We start from the raw sequence: 6,849 nt of genomic DNA on the forward strand, positions 1-6,849 counted from the left end.
GAGCATTTTATATTAGCTGTGTCTCAGAGGGTGCTCTATGCCTAGGGCTCAGAATATTCCCAGCCAGTTTAATTTTCATAAGCTGCCCTTGCAAGGCAAGCTGCAAATGTATTTACAGATCTAGCACAATAATTTCTTACTCTTCAGGTTGGTTAACCTGTCAGAAATGAATGTGTTTCTTCAGACTTCTATTTTTGCAGGTGCCCCTGCTATAAAGGCCTCAGCCGAACAAAAATGAACTGGACAAAATGTGCAGACGCTTTATTTGGCATGGAAAGAACCCAAGGACACATCCTTGCTACGGTTGCAGAAATAAAAAAGAATATGGGGAACTTGGCCTTCCTCAGTGGAAACTCAACATTTGGGTGGCCCTGCTGCAGCCTGTGTGGGGCTGGCAGTGGTTGTCTCTGAATGAAGAGGCTGACTTAACCTGGATCTCTATCAAATCCTCCCTCTGCGAGATCGTGCATTTGGCAGAGCTACTGACAGAAATCCTCTGGCCGGGAAAGCACAATCAAATCCTGTTAGGCACAATATCTTGAGAAGGGGCTCTATTAGTTTAAAACACTGAGAAAGTTTAACTGTGGTTGTTTGGCATTTACTCCAGTTGCTGATTTATTTGAATTCTCCTTCAGTTACAAGAATCCCAAACTTGAAAAAAATATCAAGATTAAAAAAAAAAAAAAGGATCTACAAGACTCAGAGTGTTTTTTAGGGGGCAGATTAAATTCTTCCAGTGTACATCTTTTATACATCACCCCCCACCTCTGTATGCATAGGAGAAAACCAAGCAGTCCTGACTACTGAGATTCTTGTGAGGTTTACCAAGAAACAAATTCTGAGGTTAGTGCCCAAACAGACAGCTGGGGTGGGAGGAAAATCTTTCCTCTGGTAAGTAGGAGGAAGTGAGTCCTGAATCATTGCATCTCCCAGGCTGCCCCACCACCCTAAGTTCAGTGTGCATAGAGGAAATCCACATAGGAAAAGCTCAGGTATCAGCCCTCTCTGCTGCTCACCCTTGGTTCCACAGAAGCATATTTTGATGCCCAAGGCAGGGTGCCAGTTTGATGTGCTATCACCTGCTCTCTTCTGGGCCCTATGTCAAGGGATATTAAAAATACAATCTTCATTCCAGTTCAAAGCAGAGCCTGAACTTCATGAACCATCTCTGGCAAGGACCATGTTTCTCTGGTTGCCATGTCCTTTTCCTGTGAGGGACTGCATTTGCCTGTCACTGTCCCACTGTGCACCACCCCCAGGTTTGGGAATTTTGATGTTTCTCAAGAAATGTATTAAGTTCCCAACTCCAGAGCTTTTACTTGCCCAAGGAAAGCTCACAGGCTCCGACCTCAGGCTGTTTGCAAAGCCTGTCAAAACCCATTTGTCTAGGAGATTGCAGCAGCAAATATCACAGTTAAGGCTAAAAGGCAATTCTATGCCAAGCTCATTCTAGGTCACTAACTTCCTAAGGGTATTCTTCCAAGAAATAGCTTCATCTTGAGTAGTTCTGCAAGAGGAGAGAGACTGTGAGTTATAATTAACCATTTCTTCACAAGGAAAAGCAAGAATCCTTCAGTCTACCACATTTATCATTCAAGATTTATTTAGGCTAAGATTTCCCCCCTTAGGGCCAATACTAGGAAACAAAGTTACAAGGAAATAATAGATTTGAATGAAAGAAAATATTCTTTGCCCTTTCAAAAAGCACACTATTTCATATGTGCATCTTAGGCAGTATCCCCACTTCTTTTAGGAAAGTAAATACAGTGTATTCAAAACTGAAAGAAATCTCACATTGAAAAACTGCATCAACAAATAAAAGGCTTCACTGCCCAGAAAACTCAGGTACTCCTCAGGAAAGCCACTGCAGCAAAGACAAGGAAATACAAGAGACACACAGATGCAGCTTTCAAGGAAGAGATAAGTCACATAAGAAGTATAATAGAGCTAATTAAAATGAACATGCAAGGGAAGTAACACATTACAAAATTAAACAAATAAAGCAAACTAATGATGGGAGGAGTGGAGATAAACCAGTCTTGGACAGTCCTACAAATGTGCATAGAGCTTGCATACCTTCATCAGCTGCTGTTAGGAGGTTGTGGGAGGGAGTAGCAGAAAAACTACCTGATCCCAATACCTTAGATTGCCTCGTCTTCTGAAAACCACCTAGGCCATGAGCAAGGGACAGGAGGAGAAAAACAAGGTTATTCTGTGGATTAGATTTTAAAAAGTTATTTCCTAAATTAAATGTAAGTTCTAAGATAATGTCAGCCCAGTGCTCACCAAGTGTCAAAAAACAATATCATGTTAGGAATTTTTGGAAAATGGAGAGCAGAATAGAGAACAAATATCGTTGTGCAAATGTATGAATAATGGACCCTTGTCTAGAATTGTGCAGTTGTTATTTCCCTTTCAAAAATGGTGCAGAAAAAGAAGGAAAAAAAAAATCTTAACAGTCCTCAGTAGGCTAGAGAGCTGAGGGCAGAAAACTGACTCTTCCTGATCAAAAGGTGTATTTAAATGAACCCCAGAGCAAAAGGTTCAAAAGAAACAAAGAGACATGTCTCTTCATAAAGCACACTTGGGCAATTACTTTCCATGGGATGCAATGGATCTTAAGTTGTGATGTGGATTCAAAAAGTGTTTTGACAAATTCATGGAAATACATATTGTTCATGGTATTAAACAATGCATCAGTCTCAAGAAGTCCATGACTTTCAAATTGTGTGGGAGGGTGGTAGGGAAGTATCTCCAAATGCTTGCCCTGGTCATGGACTCTTCAGTAGTTGCTGGGCAGTGCTGGGGATGGGATGGGACAAAGAATACCCTTGGCCTGCTCTGGAAAAGTCAGTCCTGCTCTGATCCACTTACATATTTTGCTGCCACAGCCCAGATCAGCTTCCAGGACAGCTTTCCTTACTAGCTCTGAAATTACCCTCTTGAGTAGTTCTGCAAGAGAAAGACTGTGAGACTCACAGGTGTTTTGTCTGGATCTCTGCCTCTGGACTGTTTCCATATCTAAATTCAAAGTCTGGTTCTATCTTTAAGACACCAGAATCCACCAATGTGGGAATACCTGTGCAGTGCACTGGGGGCCACAGAAGCCTCTGCATAATATAAAAGTTAAATGTGTTCTACCCTAATAAGTGAAAAAGTAGGGTAAGTAAGGGCTCATATTTTATCTACCTCTTTTTAGTAATTAAATTAACATTAATCTTAAAATCCATCACAGGCTACAAAGTGAATTTTAATATGTTATAGAGTGATAAAAATGATAAATTTATGCTGCAGTCTTGCTATTGTCTAAAACCAAATACCTTAAGATAGTATTGCATTGCATAGGTACACAATTTTCATGGAAAGAATCAACAACAGGCCTACTATCAGAGACATGCAGAAATAAAAAATGTTAAACAGTATCTTTTTCAAGATATTTGGAAAAGAAAAAAAAAAAAGCCCTCCCTTGAAAATAGCAATTTTTTCCTAGGCAGTGTGAAAATGGTCATTGCTACTAAAAGTACACTAGAAGTTTCTATTTTGTATAAACACCACAGGACTACATACACAAAGATCATGCTACAAAGTGGTGTAGCTATTTAGTGTCCGGTGGATGGAAATCTTTTACTTGAAGTACTGAATGTGTCAGATGGAAATCTTTTACTTGAAGGACTGAATGTGTCAGATGGAAATCTTTTATTTGAAGGATTGAATGTGTCAAAAAGTTATCTTCTGACTTGTCCAGAAGGACAACTGAGACCAAAATAAAACCATTTGCCATGGAACAAGAAAGGGCCTGAATAGGTCACGGAAGAAGGGACTTACTGCCAGCTCCTCTTGATTTTACCCTTAGCCTTGATAGTTGGATCTTTCCCTTAAGCAACAGCTTCAGCATTCAAACAACAAGATAAGGATCTCAGTTTTGACATAAAAATAAAAAATGACCACCCCTGGACAGGGCAGCTGTGCTCTGACCTTCGCACACCACCGAGCCCTCAGAGCGACCTTCTCTGGGCTGGCTGCACTCACTGACAGGGTCAATGGCGTGGCAGTGACTTCCCACATGACAGGAAAGCTGTGCTGGACTGGTGAGCTGCCAAGAATTTTGGAGAGGTGACCTGGTGTGCAAACAGCTCCAAATGGTGACAGCAAGGCGTGGGAAGGAGTGATGATGGGTCACTTAAGGTTCTACCCTTTTGGTTGGTCCCTTTTGACCTACTTCCTCCCTGAACACAGGTGACATGGTGACAGCTGTTTTCCTCCTGGCACAGCTTCTGTCAGTTCTTGCTTCTGTCACTCAACAGGTTTGACCAGTTTCAGGGCTGATGAGTCCAGCATTTGCCCAGGATCCTCCCTGTCTCCTCCATGCCATGGCTACTATAGAAAGACATTAAGAAATTAGCATCTTAAGTTACCATGAAGTAGAATCAAAGCAATCCACGCGGAACTGCTAGGAGAAAATTCATGGCAAACTCGAATTATTGCACTAAACACCTTGATAAATCCTATTTGTAAAAACTTTTCAATAAGTTTTCAGTGTAATATATACCCATCCCCACGGTTAGCATGATCTGACTATTAAATTGGAAGAGATGGAGATGGAACATGTAGAAACTGCTGGTCTTTGTGACAATACATAATAGTCAGTTCACTATCTTAAATGAAATTTTGCCAGTTTATTTCAAATTAATCAGTATCTGCTTCTTGGTAGATAGATTTGGTAATCTATGTAATGATCTTTAATTCTGATGCTCTCAGCACCTTTTTTGACAGGTGCTGAGAATCAAAATTAAAATCTTGATGGAGAGAAGGTATGTCAAAGTACTTACAAAGGGTCCTCTAGGACACCAGGACTTCTCTGATATGTGGACAATGAAACAAGTGCAACAGCAGAATTAGTGGCCTAATGACCTCAGCTCTTGGAGGCTCTGTGTCACAAACTTCTAGAGCAACTATTCAAAACTAATCATGTACACCACTGATATACAGGCACAATGAGCCAAAAGTACATGACCTTCTCAGCGAGTTTCTTTGAAATGCAAACAAGAATCTGATGGATCAGGGAGGCTAAGCCTTTCTAGTTTAATGAAGAGCAAATAATCTTCCATTTCTTCCCATAAAACTGTGGCAACAGAGTGTATTGCTTGTCCTCAATGTTACACAGGAGTTCAGAGGTGTTTAACAGTATGAGAAATTCCACAGCTTGAGTATCTGAAACTGCCGTTAAATTGTTTCACCCTCTCTAATCTCTACCAAGTATGAATTATTCTGTTAACATTCACGTGATGCTGTTTTCACCACACTGGACTCCTCTGTGCAGACCCATGGACCTAATCAAACACATAATCAATCAATCTGCTTGTCAGATACAAGCAGCAAACAAGACTTCTTTGTGTCCTACACAATTGCCTTTTGAGAAAAAAAGGGAGCTACTGGTTTGTAAGAGCATGTAATACACAAGTAATGCATGAGAGGCCAGAGCCTGTGGCGCTGCAAGGAAACCTTGTGACTGAATTCCTGACAAGGGACATTTCTGATGGGTTACTCAGACTACCCTGACTGGTGTTCTGGAATTACACAGTATGAAAGAATATTTTTTAAAGATTACTGGAATCACTGGAGTCAAAAGCTTCTTACAAGTTAACAAAAGACAAAAGTGGGCAACCCTTTGGGTTTATCACCGCTGAGCTTTCATGAAGGATGAACTCGTGCTGCAGAACTCTCTGCAGAGCAAAAGAGAAAACAACAGAGCAGCTCAACAGTTTTTAAATGTCTCTCTCAGATTCTCAAAGGGCAACAAAAAGAGAGAAACATGACACCCATCTTTGTTTTGCCTCCTTTTTGGAGGGGATGAAAACCACTGTCTTGAGACCCTTGAGGCCCTGCAATGAGACAAGAGCTGAAAGTAATTGAAGTGGGCAAATGTGGCCACATCCTTTTCTAACAGTCAGCCACAACCTCTTTCTGTTGTTATGCTGTAAAAAAAACTCCAGAAAAGCAAACATGATTTGCACAGGTGCACAATAAAAAACACACAGGTATGCAAACACACTTTGTTAAAGCTTTGATACATACACTGTGTGATGAAGTAATTTTACTGTGCATGTAAATTGCATTCCACGACTTGGACCCTATTCACACCAGGTAAAAAACTTCAAGCCCTGACAGTCCCAACTGATGTAATGAACGAATTAATTCTGCAAAAATTACTTTTAAAAAAGCCATTACCTGTATTTCAGATGAACAGGAAACACTACTAAGAATCAACTAAAAGCTTGTTATATGCCATGTTTACTTGGCACCTGCTAAGTAAAAGTGAATTGATTAACACTTTTTACAGTCATGTAGGAATTTAACCATATAAAGTACAAATAATTCTCTACACAAGTTTCCTAAGTCAGAAAGGGCCTGACCTTCATTATGTAACAAGATCTGGTCAATGATTTCTGCAAAATCTATGCACTATCAGAGATGACACACATGCCAACTTACTTTGACACATTACATCAGAGCACACATTCCCTGGTCTTGCATTTGAAAATTGCTACAACTCCCTTTATGTAGAATACTTGTGGAAAAATCATGAAGGTATTTATGTAGTAGAAACTTGAACAGGGGCTTAAGTAGGGTTCCTGTTAATTTGCTTTACAGCATCTACTGATAGATTGAAACAATTTTTATTAACTAACCTGAAGAACCTCCTCTATCATCACCCCAGCAGCAGCAACTCAAAACCTCTGGAAATCATTGTGGCTGGTGCAAAAACAGAATAAGTAACGGCCCACCACAACTTCTGATGGAATCTTAAACATCTTTATTTAAATAGTCAAAATAAATATTTGATAAGGC

Source organism: Zosterops lateralis (assembly GCF_965231275.1).
Source record: "Zosterops lateralis genome assembly, chromosome: 1".
NCBI classification, from domain to species: domain Eukaryota; kingdom Metazoa; phylum Chordata; class Aves; order Passeriformes; family Zosteropidae; genus Zosterops; species Zosterops lateralis.